We start from the raw sequence: 26,637 nt of genomic DNA on the forward strand, positions 1-26,637 counted from the left end.
CGTGGTAGGGAATAAGACACACGTTTTCCCGTATCACTGTCAGAATCACATGCACTTTGATCACTTCCATGATACACATATGGTGCAGGGGATTTAACCCTTGCATCTCTCTCCAGGGGATTGTGTGGAGAGAAACTTCTAGGGGCTTCTGTGTTGTTGGCACCTAGTAAGGTGGTTACAGTTTGGAATGCCCGATTTAATTGGGTTAATGCCTCCTGTGTAATCATGCCATCACTTCTGGGTGACTTGTGGTCTGGAATGGAGTTTGCTTTAAGAGCATGTGATGACATGTCTAGATGTTGGGGCGTAAGATTTGGGGGGTTTGGAAATCCCTCAGTATCAGACTGATCTTGATCAATATCAATTATAGTATGGCTTGATTTGCCTGTCTGCTCATTTTTGGAATACCGGAGATGTAACTCCTCTAAGTCACTTTTTTCCCTTTGATATGCATCATGGCTGTGATCAAGGTTGTATTTTAAGTCCTTAATCTCGGCCTGTGAGATCTGCTTCTAGCTGAGCTATATAGATCTCCATTCCCTGCACAGATTCACGTCTCTTTTGTGAATGAGTACTGACTGCCAGTAATGCATACAAAACAGGTGGCAATGTGCATAAAAGGTGTTGGTCCTTTTTGTTTTTATCTTGCAACACATCAATATATGTCAGGTATCTTTCAATCATGCCACCTAACTGCCATATATCCCCACGTTCTTCCTTGGCTTTTTCCTGTAACTCATCAATCCATTCATTTATATCTTTATCAATTTTGTTCCGTGAGTGTATATATTCAACAACATTATGGATCAGCTGCATTGGGTTAGGTGGACTGTCTGCTGTAGCAGGGTTAGGTCGCTGCCTGTAGCACTCATCTTTCTGATCAATAATCAATACACAGATGTAACACCACACTGGCTAGGCTAGCCAAGAAGAAATGTGGAACCTTTCACTATTTGCACAATCAATTAAAGAATTACTCGATTTCGGTGGGACCTCCATTTATGTCATATATATTCTATATGAAAGAATCTTCATATAAAAGAGATGATAAAAAAAAATATATAAAAATTATATTATCCTTCAGGCAGACATAAACACGCCTCTAAGTTCTTTTTATCGGGTATCTTAATTTGATTTGTGCAAGCAGTGAAACAAAGGGACAATTGTATATGCAAAAATATACACTGCTCAAAAAAATAAAGGGAACACAAAAATAACACATCCTAGATCTGAATTAATTAAATATTCTTCTGAATTATTTTGTTCTTTACATAGTTGAATGTGCTGACAACAAAATCACACAAAAATAAAAAAATGGAAATCAAATTTTTCAACCCATGGAGGTCTGGATTTGGAGTCACAGTCAAAATTAAAGTGGAAAAACACACTACAGGCTGATCCAACTTTGATGTAATGTCCTTAAAACAAGTCAAAATAAGGCTCAGTAGTGTGTGTGGCCTCCACGTGCCTGTAGGACCTCTCTTCAATGCCTGTGCATGCTCCTGATGAGGTGGCAGGTGTCTCCTGAGGGATCTCCTCCCAGACCTGGACTAAAGCATCTGCCAACTCCTGGACAGTCTGTGGTGCAACGTGACGTTGGTGGATAGAGCGAGACATGATGTTCCAGATGTGCTCAATTGGATTCAGGTCTGGGGAACGGGCGGGCCAGTCCATAGCATCAATGCCTTCGTCTTGCAGGAACTGCTGACACACTCCAGCCACATGAGGTCTAGCATTGTCTTGCATTAGGAGGAACCCAGGGCCAACCGCACCAGCATATGGTCTCACAAGGGGTCTGAGGATCTCATCTCGGTACCTAATAGCAGTCAGGCTACCTCTGGCGAGCACATGGAGGGCTGTGCGGCCCTCCAAAGAAATGCCACCCCACACCATTACTGACCCAATGCCAAACCGGTCATGCTGGAGGATGTTGCAGGCAGCAGAACGTTCTCCACGGCGTCTCCAGACTCTGTCACGTCTTTCACATGTGCTCAGTGAGAACCTGCTTTCATCTGTGAAGAGCACAGGACGCCAGTGGCGAATTTGCCAATCTTGGTGTTCTCTGGCAAATGCCAAACGTCCTGCACGGTGTTGGGCTGTAAGCACAACCCCCTCCTGTGGACATCGGGCCCTCATATCACCCTCATGGAGTCTGTTTCTGACCGTTTGAGCAGACACATACACATTTGTGGCCTGCTGGAGGTCATTTTGCAGGGCTCTGGCAGTGCTCCTCATGTTCCTCCTTGCACAAAGGCGGAGGTAGCGGTCCTGCTGCAGGGTTGTTGCCCTCCTACGGCCTCCTCCACGTCTCCTGATGTACTGGCCTGTCTCCTGGTAGCGCCTCCATGCTCTGGACACTATGCTGACAGACACAGCAAACCTTCTTGCCACAGCTCGCATTGATGTGCCATCCTGGATAAGCTGCACTACCTGAGCCACTTGTGTGGGTTGTAGACTCCGTCTCATGCTACCACTAGAGTGAAAGCACCGGCAGCATTCAAAAGTGACCAAAACATCAGCCAGGAAGCATAGGAACTGAGAAGTGCTCTGTGGTCACCACCTGCAGAACCACTCCTTTATTGGGGGTGTCTTGCTAATTGCCTATAATTTCGACCTGTTGTCTATCCCATTTGCACAACAGCATGTGAAATTGATTGTCACTCAGTGTTGCTTCCTAAGTGGACAGTTTAATTTCACAGAAGTGTGATTGACTTGGAGTTACATTGTGTTGTTTAAGTGTTCCCTTTATTTTTTTGAGCAGTGTATAATTGTTTATTATAAAAACAAAGAATATAGAAACAATACAATTGCAAAACAAATGATGAAGTTACAAAGTGACACCCAAAATGTACCACACGGTGGTGTTAACACACCCCTATCTGATCAGCACAGTATGATTTATTGATCTATGACAACCAGTGTCATACTTTTAACAAACAGACTCATATACCAAGAGAAACTTAGGATCTTCTGTTATCAAACAGGCTATAACAATAAAAACACGGATATACAGGAAAATAACTGTTATCCATTGACTCTGTTTTCCTATGACCAAACAAAAATATATGACATTAATATGATAAAATATTCAGCTCGGCAATCAGACTAAGGAAAATAACTTTCCAAGGGTTTAGTCCTCTTTTCAAATAATGTCAGATCTTCCAGTAACAATATGCATCTTTGCTAAGAGAATAATCAGCATTATGGAGGCACCTAACACTATATATTCCAGAATATATAATTACAATATATATAATTACCTATATCCTGGACTTGTTGGAGTTGACTGTCTTCTCCTATCTTTTTGAAATATAGATTGACTTGATGAAAATTTTATATAGCGGCTTTGATGCTTGGCATCGAAATTTGTACATTTCACTTATCTACATCCATGAATAACTATTGTTTTGAAATAACATCTACTCTTTTCAGAAATCCAATTAACATAAACTTACTTCAATGTTTCTGTACCTTCTACAATACCTTCTAAATGATAAATACATGGTATAACATATATATATATATATATATATATATATATATATATAAATCGATACATTTTTACACATAGATAATACATTATATGAATTATTGATTAACACATGTTGTAAACTAAATATACCATACAGAGATATATATAATATAATTATGAATATATAAATTGAACCTCATACAGCAGGTGTGCCTCAAGGATATGCATCCTTATCAAGTAACCTTGTTCCCTCCAGACAGACATGTCTTAGGAAGTTGGTTTACTCCTCTAGATAGTCCCATATCTTTAGTAATAACTTTTAAATACAATGTCCGTTTATGTTCACAATTATTTTTTTATAAATTGAACTTGCCATGAACTCATCTTGGCTTCCTCAGCCACATAATAGAACTTTGGTTCAGGCTGATTTTATTCTTAAAGGCAATGAGATGAGCATTCATTTTGATTATAATGTCATTAGATAATATTGTATACGTATGAAAATGCACAACATTATAAACCTGGGGCATACATGGGCAGTTATAGGCCTATATATATATATATATATATATACAGTACAGACCAAAAGTTTCTACACACCTTCTCATTCAAAGAGTTTTCTTTATTTTATGACTATGAAGGCATCAAAACTATGAATTAACACATGTGGAATTATATACATAACAAACAAGTGTGAAACAACTGAAAATATGTCATATTCTAGGTTCTTCAAAGTAGCCACCTTTTGCTTTGATTACTGCTTTGCACACTCTTGGCATTCTCTTGATGAGCTTCAAGAGGTAGTCCCCTGAAATGGTTTTCACTTCACAGGTGTGCCCTGTCAGGTTTAATAAGTGGGATTTCTTGCCTTATAAATGGGGTTGGGACCATCAGTGGTGTTGAGGAGAAGTCAGGTGGATACACAGCTGATAGTCCTACTGAATAGACTGTTAGCTGCTTTTTTCTTGCCATAATACAAATTCTACCACATGAATGCAAAGCAGGGATGGCTTTTTTGGAGAGATACCACTGTAGCTACAGTGGCCAGTACTACCATCACCAACAACAAGAACAACATAGCTATGCATGGGGTCCCTCACCTCCTTCTGAAACTCCTCATTATGTCAGTCAAAAAGCTGACTGTTCTCACACAACTTATCAACAAGGAGAAGGTCTAGGGTATTTCTCGTAATGCATGGTGGGGTTTTATTGCCTCTTTGTAAGAATAAAAAAGGTGAACTGAAAACAGAGCAACTAAAAGGATTCTCTGGAGCTGTAGGTATAACGAATACTGTGACTCCCTTCTCCGAGGTACGGTGATATATTCATAGGTAACCTCCACATTATCCTGCTACAACTAAGAAGAGGAATTTGCTAACCAGTCCACAATTTCATTTTCTTTGTCCTTAATATTAATGTTTCAACTTTCGGAAGCCAAGGGCAACTGTGGCCTACTACTACTACTGCTACTGGCTGCATAGCTGGTGTTACTACTGATGCTACTATCCACATTCTGACTCTCAGATGATGAGATCTGGGTGTTTAATTTTTCATTCTTCCATTTTCCAGAAATTTTGCTATGAGGCCTATAAAGTCATACAGTGGGGAAAATAAGTATTTGATATACTGGCGATTTTGCAAGTTTTCCCACCTAAAAAGAATGGAGAGGTCTGTAATTTTTATTGTAGGTACACTTCAACTGTGAGAGACAGAATCTAATCAAAACAAATCCAGAAAATCACATTGTATGATTTTTAAATAATAAATTTGCATTTTATTGCATGAAATAAGTATTTGATAAAATCGAAAAACAGAACATAATATTATGGTACAGAAACCTTTGCTTGCAATTGCAGAGGTCAGACGTTTCCTGTAGTTCTTGACCAAGTTTGCACACACTGCAGCAGGGATTTTGACCCACTCCTCCATAGAGATCTTCTCCAGATCTTTCAGGTTTTCGGGGCTGTCGCTTGGCTACATTGTGCTTCAGCTCCCTCCAAAGATTTTTTGATTGGGTTCTGGTCTGGAGATTAGCTAGGCTACTTCAGGACTTTGAAATGCTTCTTAGGAGCCACTCCTTAGTTGCCCTGGCTGTGTGTTTTGGGTCATTGTCATGCTGGAGGAGCCAGCCATGACCAATCTCCAATACTCTTACTGAGGGAAGGAGCTTATTAGCTAAAATCTTGCAATACATGGCCCCATTCATCCTCCCTTCAATATGGTGCAGTAGCCCTGTCCCCTTTGCAGAAAAGCACTCCAAAGTATGATGTTTACATCCCCATGCTTCACGGTTGGGGCGGTGTTCTTCAGGTTGTACTCATCTGTAACGGCCACCCAGGTTGTGAGCAGGGTGTATGCCATAGGAGACGTCCTTTTCCCGGCGAGAGGCGGTGCTGCAGAGTATTCCCGGTATCCCATCCGCTGGATCCTTGTAAAGAGGGAGAAGTAGAGCTAGTTATTAAGCTGGTACCCTTCAATAACGAGACGAGGCTACGTTTGAGGGTTAAGCAGGACTGCTTAAATGACCACACAAGCATTGCCTTTTATACACATTTTCCAACAAGGTTACCACCTACGTGGACCTTGTTGGGAACTGAGGCCATAAACATAGCAGCCAATCATTCATGGTTTTACAGTTTAAACACACCCATTTATCTGCTTGCGAGATAGTGGAGTTAATTGTGGTATCAGCTTAGTTATTTCCAAGCGAACAATATACTTTTTAACACATTTCTGTAACTCTAAAATTATACATTCAACAAACACAATGGCATTGCCTGTGACAAAATCAACAACACAATTGCAGCATCCCACTACGTGTGTGTGGGCACTGCTTAAAAGCACTTTTTACCTTGTCAACAGTACTATGTTGTAATGTATGATTTTGTATTTATGTATCTGCAAAATCCCTGTTAACAGAAAGATTAGGTGTAATTTATACATCCCACCACTATATGGGGATATAGCTTAGGTCTTATATATACCCAGGTCAGGCCTATTGAGACAGATTAGTTGAGACCAGAGTTCAGATCCAAGAGGATAAGAAAATGTAGTTCAGAAGAGAACAGATCTGAGGGTGTCAGATCAGATTAGTGGGAGAAAATGTAGAGTGAAGACTTCATTACACAGATTAGTGAGTGGAGCCAACTTTGCTAGGAGGCGATACTAAGATGTTAGGCGCAGAAGAGCATTTTCCTTCTGTGGCCGGACTATAGACTTGCATCCCTGACCAGTAGGAGAAGAGTTTGCCTCCCTGGAAAATATACAAGCTTTCCTAAGGACTCATCGGTGGTAAGAGCCATTATTGAGGGCCACAGACACCTTTGCATGGTGGAGGATTTATAGCTTCTGGCAGCCACAGAATATTCAGCTTGTAGGGAAAGGACAGGGAATAGGATCCCACACATCAAAAGGAACCAGGTACACCTAACCCACTGCTCCAAACTAAAACCTGAAAAGCCTAGAAACAGTGGATTTGCAGAATCAACTCTGTACCATCAAGAAACTGCATTTTTGTACTGCTGCAACCAAAGTCACCAAAGGTAAAAGTTGTGAGTTGCATCTTACCACTGTCTACCTCATTATTACTACTAATGGTTGTACCACCATTAACGGTACTGGCGTCACAACAAAAAAACATCAAGGGACTCAGCCGCAACAAGCAGCCTAAGCCCCCCTAACATCAAGGGCACCTCAACCACCATCTTGGCTGATGCTTCCTACCACAGAGCGTGCCCCGGAGGATTTCGTGCTGTCCACCTCAACACTGTGCTGCCAGCCCAGGGAGGCTTTCTGCTAACCGTGAGTAAACTGATGAACTGCGTGTTATTATTTGGCCCCTCATCGGTCCACCGTGCACCTCACGTGTTGCCCCAGCGCTACTGGCTGGCTGCATAACGGCATCGCCTGTGACACAATGAACAAACACAATGGGTATTGAGTTACTTAACAAAATAGAAGTAATGAATCCAGGGGGTTTATACCAGGTTACAGTCTTTGGTCCATGCAATAACAGGTGTTCTGTTACATTTCTTCTTCCTCCAAACACGGTGAGTGGAGTTGATACTAAAAAGTTCCATTTTGGTCTCATCTTACCACATGACCTTCTCCTGTGCCTCCTCTGGATAATCCAGATGGTCATTGGAGAACTTCAAACGGGCCTGGACATGTGCTGTGATGAGCAGGGGGGCCTTGCATGCCCTGCAGGATTTTAATCTGTAACGGTGTATTGTTTTACTAACAGTAAACTTTGAGAATGTGGTTTTATCTCTCTTCAGGTCATTGACATGGTCCTCCCATTTAGTTCTGGGCTGACCTTTCTCAGAATCATTACTCCACGTGACCAGATCTTGCATGGAGCCCCAGACCGAGGAAGATTGACAGTCATCTTGTGTTTCTTCCATTTTCTAATAATTGTGCCAACAGTTGTTGCCTTCCCACCAAGCTGCTTGCCTATTGTCCTGTAGCCCATACCAGCCTTCTGCAGGTCTACAATTTTGTCCCTGGTGTCCTTAGACAGTTCTTAGGTCTTGACCATGGTGGAGAGGTTGGAGTGTAATTGATTGAGTGTGTGGACAGGTGTCTTTTAAACAGGTAAGGAGTTCAAGCAGGTGTAATTAATACAGGTAATGAGTGCAGAATAGGAGGGCTTCTTAAAGAAAAAACTAACAGCTCTGTGAGAGCCAGAATTCTTGCTGATTAGTAGGTGATCAAATACTTGTTTCATGAAACGTGATAGAAAATAGTCCGAGTGGCACTGCGTTTGACTTCCTCCGCCTGTACTGGCTATGTCGCTTATTGCAAGTGGGGTATATACTCTAGCAACCTGGCGGTGCTCTGCCCAAAAGTAAACTTGAAAACATACAAAAAAATATATATGTGTAGGCGGCACTCACCAATCGGTGCAATCTTCTTTTATTTCCTCCAGGGCCGGGTACATCATAGCTGAATACATCATTGCTGAATACACACGGCTGAGTACATGATGGCTGGATACATAAAAGCTGAGTATATAAGATGTCTGGAGGCGGACTTACATACATGCAGTGCTGACACAGGTGATAAAGAGACGGACGTTTTGCACCTAAGCGCTTCTTCAGGCCAAACAACATAGTAGCGTCACTGCGCCAGCCCTTGAATACCGGCGCTCATCTCACATGCGTGACGTCATCAGTGGTGCTGGAGTGCGGCGCTCGCTGATGATGTCACCACGAGCCCGGAATTCCTTTTCGTGTTACAAAACACACAATTTTAAAAACAAAACCCTGCATTATGACATACTAAAAATACTATCGAAACACACCCATATCAATTTTTTCATTTAAACCTAGGGTGCCCATTGCGCATGAGTGCAGGATCCACTTGCTCTCTCTCCTGAGAAGCTCTTTATGTCTGTCTCCCCCTTGTGGGGGGTGCGGTACAATTTCCATGCCTGCAAACTTTAGCACATCGCTGTTTCCTCCATGTTCAAAATTGACATGGTTAATAAGGTGTGGACACCCCTTTCCTGTAGCAATTGAATATGTGTTCTCGAATTCTTTCATACAGGCATCTAATAGTTTTCCCTATATAAAATCAACCATATATACACAATATCAGGTAAACCACAAATTTGCTTTTACATGTAATCAAAGTGTTGACATGGTGTTGTAACCCACCAAAGGACAGAACTTTCCACTGAGGGTTAAACTTACAAGAGCAATTGCCACACCTGCGATTTCCTTATAGTCGCCAGCGTTCTAGCCATGTATTGGTTTTACTCTCTGTAAAACGGCTCTGGACCAACCTATCTTTTAGGCCTCATGCACACGACAGTTGTTTTTTGCATCCGCAAATTGTGCGTCCGCCAAAAAAATGGATGCGGTATCTGTTTTTTTTTGGAGGATCCGTTTTTTTTCCCACAGATCCCTTGTAATAAATGCCTATCCTTGTCTGCAAATGTAAAAAAAAGTAGTACATGCACGGACAACGGACGCGGAAGACAAACGGATGAACTATCAGCATTTTTTGGCTGACCCATTGAAAAGAATGGGTCCCCATCCTATCCGCAAAAAAAACGGAACGGAGGCCGAGAAAAACAACTGTTGCGTGCATGAGGCCTTAATGTGTGAAATCTCCTGAACGCTATTATAGGACGGGTCCCTTTTATATCTCTGAGGTTATCATCACTTTCCAACATATCCTAATTATCTCTGACTTTTTAAATTTGATCAGCCATGGGGCTATATTTAAAGGAAATCACAAAGGGTGGTAAATTGGCCTGCTGATGTCCCATCTTACCTATCCCTCACTCTGACTGTTTTTTTTGTTGACCTAGGTAATAGGTTTATGGGATAGCCTCTAGACGACAGGCATCCCTTTAAGTCTAGGGCCTGCCTCCAAAAATCCTCCTCTATTTTGTTAATACGTCTCAGTCTCACAAACTGAACATATGGAACTGCTTTTTTAATGCTATATGGGTTATAGCTCGAATAGTGTAATAACAAGTTGGTGACTGTGGGCTTACAAAACCCCTCAGTCATCAGCTCATCATTAGAGTTGAGCGAACACCTGGATGTTCGGGTTCGAGAAGTTCGGCTGAACTTCACAGAAATGTTCGGGTTCGGGATCCGAACCCGAACCGAACTTCGTCCCGAACCCCATTGAAGTCAATGGGGACCCAAACTTTTGGGCACTAAAAAGGCTGTAAAACAGCCCAGGAAAGAGCTAGAGGGCTGCAAAAAGCAGCAACATGTAGGTAAATCCCCTGCAAACAAATGTGGATAGGGAAATTAATTAAAATTAAAAAAATAAATAAAAAAAATGACCCAATATCAATTGGACAGAGGTCCCATAGCAGAGAGTCTGGCTTCACGTCAGCAGAGAATCAGTCTCTTCATGCCATAGCAGAGAATCTGGCTTCATGTCAGCAGAGAATCAGTCTTCATGTCATAGCAGAGAATCAGGCTTCACGTCACCCACCACTGGAACAGGCCACTGTCACACATTTAGGCCCAGGCACCCAGGCAGAGGAGAGAGGTCCCGTAACAGAGAATCTGGCCTGATGTCAGCGCAGAATCAGTCTTCATGTCATAGCAGAGAATCAGGCTTCACGTCACCCACCACTGGAACAGGCCACTGTCACACATTTAGGCCCAGGCACACAGGCAGAGGAGAGAGGTCCCGTAACAGAGAATCTGGCCTGATGTCAGCGCAGAATCAGTCTTCATGTCATAGCAGAGAATCAGGCTTCACGTCACCCACCACTGGAACAGGCCACTGTCACACATTTAGGCCCAGGCACCCAGGCAGAGGAGAGGGGTCCCGTAACAGAGAATCTGGCCTTATGTCAGCGCAGAATCAGTCTTCATGTCATAGCAGAGAATCAGGCTTCACGTCACCCACAACTGGAACAGGCCACTGTCACACATTTAGGCCCAGGCACCCAGGCAGAGGAGAGAGGTCCCGTAACAGAGAATCTGGCCTTATGTCAGCGCAGAATCAGTCTTCATGTCATAGCAGAGAATCAGGCTTCACGTCACCCACCACTGGAACAGGCCACTGTCACACATTTAGGCCCAGGCACCCAGGCAGAGGAGAGAGGTCCCGTAACAGAGAATCTGGCCTTATGTCAGCGCAGAATCAGTCTTTATGTCATAGCAGAGAATCAGGCTTCACGTCACCCACCACTGGAACAGGCCACTGTCACACATTTAGGCCCAGGCACCAAGGCAGAGGAGAGAGGTCCTGTAACAGAGAATCTGGCCTTATGTCAGCGCAGAATCTGTCTTCATGTCATAGCAGAGAATCAGGCTTTACGTCACCCACCACTGGAACAGGCCACTGTCACACATTTAGGCCCAGGCACCCAGGCAGGGGAGAGAGGTCCCGTAACAGAAAATCTGGCCTTATGTCAGCGCAGAATCAGTCTTTATGTCATAGCAGAGAATCAGGCTTCACGTCACCCACCACTGGAACAGGCCACTGTCACACATTTAGGCCCAGGCACCCAGGCAGAGGAGAGAGGTCCCGTAACAGAGAATCTGGCCTGATGTCAGCGCAGAATCAGTCTTCATGTCATAGCAGAGAATCAGGCTTCACGTCACCCACCACTGGAACAGGCCACTGTCACACATTTAGGCCCAGGCACCCAGGCAGAGGAGAGCGGTCCCGTAACAGAGAATCTGGCCTTATGTCAGCGCAGAATCTGTCTTCATGTCATAGCAGAGAATCAGGCTTCACGTCACCCACCACTGGAACAGGCCACTGTCACACATTTAGGCCCCGGCACCCAGACAGAGGAGAGAGGTCCTGTAACAGAGAATCTGGACTTATGTCAGCACAGAATCTGTCTTCATGTCATAGCAGAGAATCAGGCTTCACGTCACCCACCACTGGAACAGGCCACTGTCACACATTTAGGCCCAGGCACCCAGGCAGAGGAGAGGGGTCCCGTAACAGAGAATCTGGCATTATGTCAGCGCAGAATCAGTCTTCATGTCATAGCAGAGAATCAGGCTTCACGTCACCCACCACTGGAACAGGCCACTGTCACACATTTAGGCCCAGGCACCCAGGCAGAGGAGAGGGGTCCCGTAACAGAGAATCTGGCATTATGTCAGCGCAGAATCAGTCTTCATGTCATAGCAGAGAATCAGGCTTCACGTCACCCACCACTGGAACAGGCCACTGTCACACATTTAGGCCCAGGCAGAGGAGAGAGGTCCCGTAACAGAGAATCTGGCCTTATGTCAGCGCAGAATCAGTCTTCATGTCATAGCAGAGAATCAGGCTTCACGTCACCCACCACTGGAACAGGCCACTGTCACACATTTAGGCCCCGGCACCCAGACAGAGGAGAGAGGTCCCGTAACAGAGAATCTGGCCTTATGTCAGCGCAGAATCTGTCTTCATGTCATAGCAGAGAATCAGGCTTTACGTCACCCACCACTGGAACAGGCCACTGTCACACATTTAGGCCCAGGCACCCAGGCAGAGGAGAGGGGTCCCGTAACAGAGAATCTGGCATTATGTCAGCGCAGAATCAGTCTTCATGTCATAGCAGAGAATCAGGCTTCACGTCACCCACCACTGGAACAGGCCACTGTCACACATTTAGGCCCAGGCACCCAGGCAGAGGAGAGGGGTCCCGTAACAGAGAATCTGGCATTATGTCAGCGCAGAATCAGTCTTCATGTCATAGCAGAGAATCAGGCTTCACGTCACCCACCACTGGAACAGGCCACTGTCACACATTTAGGCCCAGGCAGAGGAGAGAGGTCCCGTAACAGAGAATCTGGCCTTATGTCAGCGCAGAATCAGTCTTCATGTCATAGCAGAGAATCAGGCTTCACGTCACCCACCACTGGAACAGGCCACTGTCACACATTTAGGCCCAGGCACCCAGGCAGAGGAGAGCGGTCCCGTAACAGAGAATCTGGCCTTATGTCAGCGCAGAATCTGTCTTCATGTCATAGCAGAGAATCAGGCTTCACGTCACCCACCACTGGAACAGGCCGCTGTCACACATTTAGGCCCCGGCACCCAGACAGAGGAGAGAGGTCCTGTAACAGAGAATCTGGCCTTATGTAAGCACAGAATCTGTCTTCATGTCATAGCAGAGAATCAGGCTTCACGTCACCCACCACTGGAACAGGCCACTGTCACACATTTAGGCCCCGGCACCCAGACAGAGGAGAGAGGTCCTGTAACAAAGAATCTGGCCTTATGTCAGCACAGAATCTGTCTTCATGTCATAGCAGAGAATCAGGCATCACGTCACCCACCACTGGAACAGGCCACTGTCACACATTTAGGCCCCGGCACCCAGACAGAGGAGAGAGGTCCTGTAACAGAGAATCTGGCCTTATGTCAGCGCAGAATCTGTCTTCATGTCATAGCAGAGAATCAGGCTTTACGTCACCCACCACTGGAACAGGCCACTGTCACACATTTAGGCCCAGGCACCCAGGCAGAGGAGAGAGGTCCCGTAACAGAGAATCTGGCCTGATGTCAGCGCAGAATCAGTCTTCATGTCATAGCAGAGAATCAGGCTTCACGTCACCCACCACTGGAACAGGCCACTGTCACACATTTAGGCCCAGGCACCCAGGCAGAGGAGAGAGGTCCCGTAACAGAGAATCTGGCCTTATGTCAGCGCAGAATCTGTCTTCATGTCATAGCAGAGAATCAGGCTTCACGTCACCCACCACTGGAACAGGCCACTGTCACACATTTAGGCCCCGGCACCCAGACAGAGGAGAGAGGTCCTGTAACAGAGAATCTGGCCTTATGTCAGCACAGAATCTGTCTTCATGTCATAGCAGAGAATCAGGCTTCACGTCACCCACCACTGGAACAGGCCACTGTCACACATTTAGGCCCCGGCACCCAGACAGAGGAGAGAGGTCCTGTAACAGAGAATCTGGCCTTATGTCAGCACAGAATCTGTCTTCATGTCATAGCAGAGAATCAGGCATCACGTCACCCACCACTGGAACAGGCCACTGTCACACATTTAGGCCCCGGCACCCAGACAGAGGAGAGAGGTCCTGTAACAGAGAATCTGGCCTTATGTCAGCGCAGAATCTGTCTTCATGTCATAGCAGAGAATCAGGCTTTACGTCACCCACCACTGGAACAGGCCACTGTCACACATTTAGGCCCAGGCACCCAGGCAGAGGAGAGAGGTCCCGTAACAGAGAATCTGGCCTGATGTCAGCGCAGAATCTGTCTTCATGTCATAGCAGAGAATCAGGCTTCACGTCACCCACCACAGGAACAGGCCACTGTCACACATTTAGGCCCAGGCACCCAGGCAGACGAGAGAGGTCCCGTAACAGAGAATCTGGCCTGATGTCAGCGCAGAATCAGTCTTCATGTCATAGCAGAGAATCAGGCTTCACGTCACCCACCACTGGAACAGGCCACTGTCACACATTTAGGCCCAGGCACCCAGGCAGAGGAGAGGGGTCCCGTAACAGAGAATCTGGCATTATGTCAGCGCAGAATCAGTCTTCATGTCATAGCAGAGAATCAGGCTTCACGTCACCCACCACTGGAACAGGCCACTGTCACACATTTAGGCCCAGGCAGAGGAGAGAGGTCCCGTAACAGAGAATCTGGCCTTATGTCAGCGCAGAATCAGTCTTCATGTCATAGCAGAGAATCAGGCTTCACGTCACCCACCACTGGAACAGGCCACTGTCACACATTTAGGCCCAGGCACCCAGGCAGAGGAGAGAGGTCCCGTAACAGAGAATCTGGCCTTATGTCAGCGCAGAATCAGTCTTCATGTCATAGCAGAGAATCAGGCTTCACGTCACCCACCACTGGAACAGGCCACTGTCACACATTTAGGCCCAGGCACCCAGGCAGAGGAGAGCGGTCCCGTAACAGAGAATCTGGCCTTATGTCAGCGCAGAATCTGTCTTCATGTCATAGCAGAGAATCAGGCTTCACGTCACCCACCACTGGAACAGGCCACTGTCACACATTTAGGCCCCGGCACCCAGACAGAGGAGAGAGGTCCTGTAACAGAGAATCTGGCCTTATGTCAGCACAGAATCTGTCTTCATGTCATAGCAGAGAATCAGGCTTCACGTCACCCACCACTGGAACAGGCCACTGTCACACATTTAGGCCCCGGCACCCAGACAGAGGAGAGGTTCATTCATCTTTGGGTTGCCCCGCAATATAATGGTAAAATTAAATTAAATAGTATTGAATGAGGAAGTGCCCTGGAGTAGAATAATATATTGTTAAGGGGAGGTAGTTAATATCTAATCTGCACAAGGGATGGACAGGTCCTGTGGGATCCATGCCTGGTTCATTTTTATGAACGTCAGCTTGTCCACATTGGCTGTAGACAGGCGGCTGTGTTTGTCTGTAATGACGCCCCCTGCCGTGCTGAATACACGTTTAGACAAAACGCTGGCCGCCGGGCAGGCCAGCACCTCCAAGGCATAAAAGGCTAGCTCTGGCCACGTGGACAATTTGGAGACCCAGAAGTTGAATGGGGCCGAACCATCAGTCAGTACGTGGAGGGGTGTGCACAGGTACTGTTCCACCATGTTAGTGAAATGTTGCCTCCTGCTAACACGTTTTGTATCAGGTGGTGGTACACTTAGCTGTGGCGTGTTGACAAAACTTTTCCACATCTCTGCCATGCTAACCCTGCCCTCAGAGGAGCTGGGCCTGACAAAGCTGCGTTGGCGACCTCTTGCTCCTCCTCTGCCTTCGCCTTGGGCTTCCATGAACTCGGCCTTACCCTTTAAGTTTTATTTATTTTATGATAGGTGTAAATCAGAGGAGAGCCTATAGGGTTAATTACTGCAGCAGAACTGTCCACACTGGTCAATGTGACCCCTGGGACTGATCTTCTGCAGGTCCACAGCATTAGATCTCTGTTTCACAGCTCAACGTCTCCCTTTGTTATTAACAGGGAGCAGAGCTGAGCAATTTTAGTCATGTCCCATCCTTCACTCAGAGGCAGTCTATCTGGAGCATCCGGCACATGCCTCAGGTCCCATATGAAAGAATACATATGCACTACAGTAAGCAGAGCTGAGGCTCCTGTCTGACCCTGACAGCTGTAAGTACAGTCCGTCTTTCTGCCAGCTCCTCTCACCTCAGCTCCATCATGCAGAGCGCTTCTGCTTCCTTCTGCCCTCTCACACAGCCTAGGAATAGTGAAGGCAGTGCTGGGGGTTAACAAGCAAAGAGAAGGGCAGGAAGACCCAGAGGAAGCTCAGCATGTGGGACATCACTGCTGAGAAAAGTAAATGCAGGGCTGGTACTTTACTGCGCTGCTAGCTGTGGGAGCAAACTTCCACCAAAGACCTCACAGAGGGGCGGGCACATCAGGCAGTGAGCTGCTTCCTGATTGGAGGAATCGGCTGCTCACTCTCCCTCCTTCCAGCCTGCTGTTGTCAGCGCAGCACTAGCGCTGTGTATAATGCCAAATGAAAATCTAAATATGTAATGGCACTGGGGCGTTTGGGGTGGCAATGGGCCCCTCATTGACACTGGGCCCAGGGCTGCCAACCCAAACGCCCCATTGCCAGTATTTATCTCTCTACTGTTAACTAATGCAGCGTGTATTCAGGTCAGAAAGGGGGCGGAGCCATCCAGCCTCGCCAGGCCCCCTAACCTCACGGGCCCCATAGCCAGTGCATGGTCTCCCTATATTGACTGTACGCCACTGCTTCAGAGTTAAGGAAGATATGCTGGGGAAAGCCAGAGTAAACCCCACTTGGTCATTTGAGGACCACCAGCTTATGCTATACCAGGACCTAGCCCCTATGACTCTGCACAAAAGGAAGCAACTGAAGCCTCTTACAGATCTGTTGCGGAGTAGGAAGATAATGTACCGCTGGATGTTCCCGTTTGGACTCACCACTACGGTGACGAGGAAAAAATTTCCTATTTGGCGACATGAGGACCTTACGGAACTCTTATCAGCGCTGGGAGACCCCATGATCTCCATTGAAGATTGGTGTAGTGTCCAAAATTTGCAGGCTTTTCCAGTACTACCAGCCCCGATCCCATGGTCCACTGCACAAGCTGGCAGACACGGGAAAAGTAATAAGAGAAAGAATGATCGTGATCGGCTGTCCCCCAAACACACCGATGAGGAGATAACCTGAATGCTGTTTTAATATAAACTCTCTCTTGTGATGTGGGAATGTTCATATAGTCTATGCTGAGAAACCACTGTCCTTCTATTCTGTACTTACTCTATCACTAACCCCTCTATAGATTAATTAACCACCTCCGGACCGCCTAACGCAGATTCGCGTTCCGGAGGTGGCAGCCCTGCGCAGAGTCACGCATATACGCGTCATCTCGCGCGAGCCGAGACTTCCTGTGAACGCGCGCACACAGGCGCGCGCGCTCACAGGAACAGAAGGTAAGAGAGTTGATCTCCAGCCTGCCAGCGGCGATCGTTCGCTGGCAGGCTGGAGATGTGTTTTTTTTAACCCCTAACAGGTATATTAGACGCTGTTTTGATAACAGCGTCTAATATACCTGCTACCTGGTCCTCTGGTGGTCCCCTTTGTTTGGATCGACCACCAGAGGACACAGGTAGCTCAGTAAAGTACCACCAAGCACCACTACACTACACCCCCCCGTCACTTATTAACCCCTTATTAGCCCCTGATCACCCCTGATCACCCCATATAGACTCCCTGATCACCCCCCTGTCATTGATTACCCCTCTGTCATTGATCACCCCCCTGTAAAGCTCCATTCAGATGTCCGCATGATTTTTACGGATCCACTGATAGACTGATCGGATCCGTAAAAATCATACGGACGTCTGAATGCAGCCTTACAGGGGGGTGATCAATGACAGTTGGGTGATCACCCCATATAGACTCCCTGATCACCCCCCTGTCATTGATCACCCCCCCTGTCATTGATCACCCCCCCTGTCATTGATCCCCCCCCCCCCCTCTGTAAGGCTGCATTCAGTCTTTTTTTTGGCCCAAGTTAGCGGAATTTTTTTTTTTTCTTACAAAGTCACATATTCCACTAACTTGTGACAAAAAATAAAATCTCACATGAACTCACCATACCCCTCACGGAATCCAAATGCGTAAAATTTTTTAGACATTTATATTCCAGACTTCTTCTCACGCTTTAGGACCCCTAGAATGCCAGGGCAGTATAAATACCCCACATGTGACCCCATTTCGGAAAGAAGACACCCCCAGGTATTCCGTGAGGGGCATATTGAGTCCATGAAAGATTGAAATTTTTGTCCCAAGTTAGCGGAACGGGAGACTTTGTGAGAAAAAAATAAAAAATATCAATTTCCGCTAACTTGTGCCAAAAAAAAAAAATTTCTATGAACTCGCCATGCCCCTCATTGAATACCTTGGGGTGTCTTCTTTCCAAAATGGGGTCACATGTGGGGTATTTATACTGCCCTGGCATTCTAGGGGCCCCAAAGCGTGAGAAGAAGTCTGGTATCCAAATGTCTAAAAATGCCCTCCTAAAAGGAATTTGGGCCCCTTTGCGCATCTAGGCTGCAAAAAAGTGTCACACATCTGGTATCGCCGTACTCAGGAGAAGTTGGGGAATGTGTTTTGGGGTGTCATTTTACATATACCCATGCTGGGTGAGATAAATATCTTGGTCAAATGCCAACTTTGTATAAAAAAATGGAAAAAGTTGTCTTTTGCCAAGATATTTCTCTCACCCAGCATGGGTATATGTAAAAAGACACCCCAAAACACATTCCCCAACGTCTCCTGAATACGGCGATACCAGATGTGTGACACTTTTTTGCAGCCTAGGTGGGCAAAGGGGCCCACATTCCAAAGAGCACCTTTCGGATTTCACTGGTCATTTACCTACTTACCACACATTAGGGCCCCTGGAAAATGCCAGGGCAGTATAACTACCCCACAAGTGACCCCATTTTGGAAAGAAGACACCCCAAGGTATTCCGTGAGGGGCATGGCGAGTTCCTAGAATTTTTTATTTTTTGTCACAAGTTAGTGGAAAATGATGATTTTTTTTTTTTTTTTTTTTTTTCATACAAAGTCTCATATTCCACTAACTTGTGACAAAAAATAAAAACTTCCATGAACTCACTATGCCCATCAGCGAATACCCTGGGGTCTCTTCTTTCCAAAATGGGGTCACTTGTGGGGTAGTTATACTGCCCTGGTATTCTAGGGGCCCAAATGTGTGGTAAGGAGTTTGAAATCAAATTCAGGAAAAAATGAGGAGTGAAATCCGAAAGGTGCTCTTTGGAATATGGGCCCCTTTGCCCACCTAGGCTGCAAAAAAGTGTCACACATCTGGTATCTCCGTACTCAGGAGAAGGTGGAGAATGTGTTTTGGGGTGTCATTTTACATATACCCATGCTGGGTGAGAGAAATATCTTGGCAAAAGACAACTTTTCCCATTTTTTTATACAAAGTTGGCATTTGACCAAGATATTTATCTCACCCAGCATGGGTATATGTAAAAAGACACCCCAAAACACATTCCCCAACTTCTACTGAATACGGAGATACCAGATGTGTGACACTTTTTTGCAGCCTAGGTGGGCAAAGGGGCCCATATTCCAAAGAGCACCTTTCGGATTTCACTCGTCATTTTTTACAGAATTTGATTTCAAACTCCTTACCACACATTTGGGCCCCTAGAATGCCAGGGCAGTATAACTACCCCACAAGTGACCCCATTTTGGAAAGAAGAGACCCCAAGGTATTTCGTGATGGGCATAGTGAGTTCATGGAAGTTTTTATTTTTTGTCACAAGTTAGTGGAATATGAGACTTTGTAAGAAAAAAAAAAAAAAAGAAAAAAATCATCATTTTCCGCTAACTTGTGACAGAAAATAAAAAGTTCTATGAACTCACTATGCCCATCAGCGAATACCTTAGGGTGTGTATTTTCCGAAATGGGGTCATTTGTGGGGTGTTTGTACTGTCTGGCCATTGTAGAACCTCAGGAAACATGACAGGTGCTCAGAAAGTCAGAGCTGCTTCAAAAAGCGGAAATTCACATTTTTGTACCATAGTTTGTAAACGCTATAACTTTTACCCAAACCATTTTTTTTTTACCCAAACATTTTTTTTTAATCAAAGACATGTAGAACAATAAATTTAGAGCAAAATTTATATATGGATGTCGTTTTTTTTGCAAAATTTTACAACTGAAAGTGAAAAATGTCATTTTTTTGCAAAAAAATCGTTAAATTTCGATTAATAACAAAAAAAGTAAAAATGTCAGCAGCAATAAAATACCACCAAATGAAAGCTCTATTAGTGAGAAGAAAAGGAGGTAAAATTCATTTGGGTGGTAAGTTGCATGACCGAGCAATAAACGGTGAAAGTAGTGTAGGTCAGAAGTGTAAAAAGTGGCCTGGTCTTTCAGGGTGTTTAAGCACTGGGGGCTGAGGTGGTTAATAAAGGTGAGGTAATCTAGACTTTTTTGACCTAGGCGACTTCGCTTCTCAGTGACAATACCTCCTGCTGCACCGAAGGTCCTTTCTGACAGGACACTTGAAGCGGGGCAGGCCAGAAGTTCTATCGCAAATTGGGATAGCTCAGGCCACAGGTCAAGCCTGCACACCCAGTAGTCAAGGGGTTCATCGCTCCTCAGAGTGTCGATATCTGCAGTTAAGGCGAGGTAGTCTGCTACCTGTCGGTCGAGTCGTTCTCTGAGGGTGGACCCAAGGGCTGTGTGTCATGGTCTTACCTGCTTGCTGGTCTCCTTCGTTTGACATGTGCTGGCGGCCATCTTGGGTTCTGGGTTTCTTGTAGCCTTCCACCCTGCGGCTCCTCCTTCCCCTGGGAGGAGCTGGATGCCTAGCTCATATATATAGGAGGTCTGTGGCTTCAGTTCCTTGCTTGGTCCTCCTGTGTTCACATGCTTCTAGACTGCTGCTGCTTCTGGTTCCTGATCCTGGCTTCGTCTGACTACCCTTCTGGTTCCTGATCCTGGCTTCGTCTGACTACCCTGCTGGTTCCTGATCCTGGCTTCGTCTGACTACCCTGCTGGTTCCTGATCCTGGCTTCGTCTGACTACCCTGCTGGTTCCTGATCCTGGCTTCGTCTGACTACCCTTCTGGTTCCTGACCTCTGGCTTCGCAAAGACTCTGCTCGGTTTCACCATCCGTTTGGACTTTTGCTTTACAGCTTTATTTTCAATAAAGCCTTCTTATTTTCACTTATCTCTTGTTGTACGTCTGGTTCATGGTTCCGTGACATTAGGACCAAGCCATGAATTCTGACGGTACAGGGCCATCCTCGCTACCCACGCTGGTTGCCAGACTTGATCAGCAGGATCACCTGTTGGGTCGGTTCGCTGTGGCGTTGCAAACCCTGCTTGAACGCACGGCTCATTTCGCTCCCGTTGCCGATGGGTCGGTTGTCGCTCCTGGGCTCGCTCCTACTGCCGCTCCGGTTGTTGCGCCAGAGTCTACCCCGACACCTGTTGTTGCGCCTGCGGTGTTTTGGGGTATGACCGGTTCTGCCCCTCTTCCACAGCGCTTTGGGGGAGAGCCAACTCAGTGCCGAGGTTTCCTTAACCAGGTGGGCATTTATTTTGAGTTGCTGCCACATGCCTTTCCTACTGAGAGATCAAAGGTGGGCTTCTTGATCTCGCTGCTCTCGGACAAGGCCTTGGCCTGGGCCAGCCCTTTATGGGAGAACAACAATCCGGTGGTTGCCGAGTTTTCCGGTTTTGTTGCTTCTCTTCGGAAGGTATTCGATGTGCCGGCTCGTGCTGCCTCTGCTGCGAAGCTCCTTATGTCCATCAGACAGGGTTCACGATCCGTAGCTGAATACGCCATTGAGTTTCGTACCCTGGCAGCAGAGGTGGGCTGGAATAATGAGGCTCTGGTCGCTGCTTTCTCTCATGGTCTCTCGGATGCCTTGAAGGATGAGGTTGCAGCTAAGGACCTACCAGTTGAGCTCGAGTCTCTTATTTCTTTCCTGATTTTGATTGACACCAGACTCAGGGAGAGACCTTCCTTTAAGGAGAACCTGCGGAGGTCTTCTAACAGATTGGTGCCTACGTTTGCTGTCCCACCCGTGCCTCCCTCTCCTCCCACGCCTCCTGGGGATCACTTGTCTGGGGGTGAACCCATGCAGCTGGGGTTTGCTCGCCTGTCCGAGGGGGAGAGGGCACTCCGGAGACGCGAGGGCCGATGCATGTACTGTGGTCTCGGTGGGCATTTTCGGTTGGCATGTCCGAACCGTCCGGGGAACGCTCGTACCCTGAGATCCTGTCGGGGGCAGATCTTGGGTGGAGTCTCCTCGTCCCCGGTTTCCCGTGTTGACAAACCACTGATCACTGTTGTCCTCTCCTGGGTCGGGGGCTCGGTGACGACCCAGGCGTTGGTGGACTCTGGTGCTGGTGGTTTGTTCATTGATAGTGTGTTCGCTGCCACCAATTCCATTCCTCTGCAGGCTCGAGGTTCCCCACTGGCTCTTGAGGCGATAGACGGCAGACCCCTTCTGCCGCCACACGTGACTCATGAGACCCTTCCAGTGGGGATAGCCATTGGTGCCGTTCACAGAGAGTCGGTCTGCCTCCAGGTTATTTCGTCTCCACACTACTCGGTGGTCTTGGGGTACCCCTGGCTCCAGAAGCATAATCCGACTTTCGATTGGAGATCGGTCGAGATCCTCTCGTGGTCACCGCAGTGTGGGGCTAGTTGCATCCATGGGTCTGTCAAGTTGCTGTGTACTTCCTCGGACTCTCTGTTGCCTCCTGAATACGAGGAGTACCGGGATGTATTCGATAAGGTGCGCGCGGTTGCCCTACCTCCGCACCGCCCATACGATTGTGCCATAGAGTTACAATCTGGTGCCGTTCCTCCTCGTGGCAAAGTCTATCCACTGTCGGTAGCGGAGAATGAGGCCATGGAGGAGTACGTGAGGGAGGCGCTTTCACGCGGACACATTCGCAAGTCTTCGTCCCCGGCAGGGGCTGGAGTTTTCTTTGTGAAAAAGAAGGGCGGTGAGTTGAGGCCTTGCATCGATTACAGGGGTCTCAATCGCATCACGATCAAGAACGCTTACCCGATACCCTTGATTTCCGAGCTGTTCGATCGCCTTAAAGGGGCCACGGTCTTTACCAAACTCGACCTGAGGGCGGCATATAACCTGGTAAGGATCAAGGCGGGCGATGAGTGGAAGACCGCGTTTAACACCAGGACCGGTCATTACGAATCCTTGGTTATGCCCTTTGGGTTGTGCAATGCGCCCGCAGTCTTTCAGGAATTCATCAACGATGTTTTCCGTGACCTGTTGCAGCAGTGTGTGGTAGTCTATTTGGATGACATCTTGGTATATTCTGAATCCATGGAGGCCCACATTCTGGATGTCAGACGAGTGTTGCAACGGTTACGAGAGAACAAGCTGTTCGGTAAGCTTGAGAAATGCGAATTTCACCGATCCCAGGTAACCTTCTTAGGTTACATCATTTCCGCTGAGGGGTTCTCCATGGATCCTGAGAAGGTTTCGGCTGTCTTACAGTGGCCCCAGCCCAGTGGTCTTCGTTCCCTGCAGCGCTTTTTGGGCTTCGCCAATTATTATCGGAAGTTCATCAGGGACTTTTCCATGCTGGCCAAGCCTCTCACGGATCTGACCAGGAAGGGCAGTAATTCCCAGGTCTGGCCGCTCGAGGCCATCCGAGCTTTTGAGGCCCTAAAGTCCGCCTTTGTGTCGGCTCCGATTCTGTCGCATCCCAACCCTGGGTTGCCCTTTGTCCTCGAGGTGGACGCGTCTGAGACGGGAGTAGGCGCCCTTCTGTCTCAGCGTAGAACACCAGAGGGTCCTCTGCTTCCTTGTGGGTTTTACTCCCGGAAACTGTCTTCCGCGGAGTGCAACTATCAGATTGGTGACAGGGAGTTATTGGCCATCGTGCAGGCCCTTAAAGAATGGAGGCACTTGCTCGAGGGTTCGGTGGTTCCGGTTCTCATCCTGACGGACCACAAGAATCTGACCTACCTTTCTGAGGCCAAGAGATTGACACCACGTCAGGCCAGATGGGCTCTGTTCTTGTCACGTTTTAATTACGTGGTCTCCTACCTACCCGGTTCCAAGAACATCAGGGCGGATGCCTTATCACGGCAGTACTCCGAGCTGTCCAGGGAGGAGTCGATTCCGACTTCGGTCATACCTCCGAATCAGATCCTGGCCGCCATTCGCACCAGCCTGACCTCTCCCCTGGGTGAGCAGATTTTGGCGGCTCAATCTGGTGCTCCCTCTGGGAGACCCAACGGCAGATGTTTTGTGCCTGAGGAGTTGCGCACTCGGTTGTTGCGAACCTACCATAACTCCAAGACCGCGGGGCATCCTGGAAAGAATCAGCTGTCCTGGGCTGTTTCACGTCTGTTCTGGTGGCCTTCCCTACGTTCCGACATCGCCGCATATGTAGCGGCATGCTCCGTTTGTGCCCAGAGTAAGTCCCCTCGGCACCTTCCGTTGGGCCTTCTGCAACCCATAGCCACCGGGGAGCGCCCATGGTCACACCTGGGGATGGATTTCATTGTGGACCTCCCTGCATCCCGAGGCCATACGGTCATTCTCATGATTGTGGATCGGTTTTCCAAAATGTGCCACTGTGTTCCTCTCAAGAAGTTACCCTCTGCACAAGAGTTGGCCACGATTTTTGCCAGGGAGGTCTTCCGGTTGCACGGTTTGCCCAAGGAGATTGTGTCGGATCGGGGGAGTCAGTTTGTGTCCAGGTTCTGGCGCGCCTTTTGCTCCCAGTTGGGGATTCATCTCTCCTTCTCCTCGGCCTACCACCCTCAGTCCAATGGGGCCGCAGAACGATCCAATCAGGCCTTGGAGCAATTCCTTCGTTGCTATGTCTCCGATCACCAAGACAATTGGGTTGACCTCCTGCCTTGGGCTGAGTTTGCCAGGAACACGGCGGTGAACTCTTCCTCTGGGACGTCTCCCTTCATGGCCAATTATGGGTTCCAACCTGCCGTGTTACCGGAGGTATTCTCTCCCCAGGATATTCCGGCTGTGGAGGATCACCTTTCCGTCCTACGTGCTTCTTGGGTACAGATCCAGAAGTCCCTTGAGGTCTCTGCGCAGCGCCAGAGACTCCAGGCTGATCGCAGACGAGCGCCTGCTCCTTCCTACCAGGTCGGAGACCGTGTATGGTTGTCCACCCGCAACCTCAACCTTCGAGTGCCCACTCCCAAGCTGGCGCCTCGCTTTGTTGGTCCCTTCCGAGTGCTTCGCAGGGTAAACCCGGTAGCCTATGCCCTTGCGCTTCCTCCTGGCATGCGGATCTCCAACGTGTTTCATGTCTCCCTGTTGAAGCCACTGGTGTGTAATCGTTTCACTTCCTCGGTTCCTCGGCCTCATCCGGTCCAAGTGGGCAATCGTGAGGAATATGAGGTGAGCAATATCCTGGACTCACGTCTGGTCCGCGGTCGGTTGCAGTTTTTGGTCCATTGGCGTGGTTATGGTCCAGAGGAGCGTTCCTGGGTTCCCTCCGCAGATGTCCATGCTCCTGCCTTGCTCCGAGCCTTCCACGCACGCTTCCCTCAGAAACCGTTTTGTGCTCCGCGGAGGAGGGGCCCTTGAGGGGGAGGTACTGTCATGGTCTTACCTGCTTGCTGGTCTCCTTCGTTTGACATGTGCTGGCGGCCATCTTGGGTTCTGGGTTTCTTGTAGCCTTCCACCCTGCGGCTCCTCCTTCCCCTGGGAGGAGCTGGATGCCTAGCTCATATATATAGGAGGTCTGTGGCTTCAGTTCCTTGCTTGGTCCTCCTGTGTTCACATGCTTCTAGACTGCTGCTGCTTCTGGTTCCTGATCCTGGCTTCGTCTGACTACCCTTCTGGTTCCTGATCCTGGCTTCGTCTGACTACCCTGCTGGTTCCTGATCCTGGCTTCGTCTGACTACCCTGCTGGTTCCTGATCCTGGCTTCGTCTGACTACCCTGCTGGTTCCTGATCCTGGCTTCGTCTGACTACCCTTCTGGTTCCTGACCTCTGGCTTCGCAAAGACTCTGCTCGGTTTCACCATCCGTTTGGACTTTTGCTTTACAGCTTTATTTTCAATAAAGCCTTCTTATTTTCACTTATCTCTTGTTGTACGTCTGGTTCATGGTTCCGTGACACTGTGGCGATGCGTAGGACTTAAAAAGCTCTGCATGTCCTCCATCAACAACACGTCTGTAAAGCGTCCTGTCCTTGCCGGCGTGGTCGCGGGATGAGGAGGATTACTTTCACCTCTTCCCCTGTTAGATTCCTGTTGTGCTGTGACATCACCCTTATACACTGTGTAAAGCATACTTTTTAATTTATTTTGGAACTGCTGCATCCTTTCCTACTTGCGGTAATTCAGTAACATTTCAGGCACTTTCTGCTTATACTGGGGGTCTCGTAGCGTGGACACCCAGTACAGGTCGTTCTCCTTCAGCCTTTATATACGAGAGTCCCTCAACAGGCACGACAGCATAAAAAAACCCATTTGCACAAGGTTGGATGCCGAGCTACTCATGTCCCGTTCCTCAACCTCAGTGATCTCACTGAAGGTATGTTCTTCCCCCCAGCCACGTACAACACCACGGTTACCAGATAGGTGACAACGAGCACCATGGGATGCCTGTTGTGGTTGGTCTTCCTCCTCCTCCTCAAAGCCACATTCCTCCTCTGACTCCTCTTCCTCAGACTCCTCTTCCAGCGTTGCCG

Source organism: Bufo bufo, chromosome 1 (genome assembly GCF_905171765.1).
Source record: "Bufo bufo chromosome 1, aBufBuf1.1, whole genome shotgun sequence".
In the NCBI taxonomy this organism is placed as follows: domain Eukaryota; kingdom Metazoa; phylum Chordata; class Amphibia; order Anura; family Bufonidae; genus Bufo; species Bufo bufo.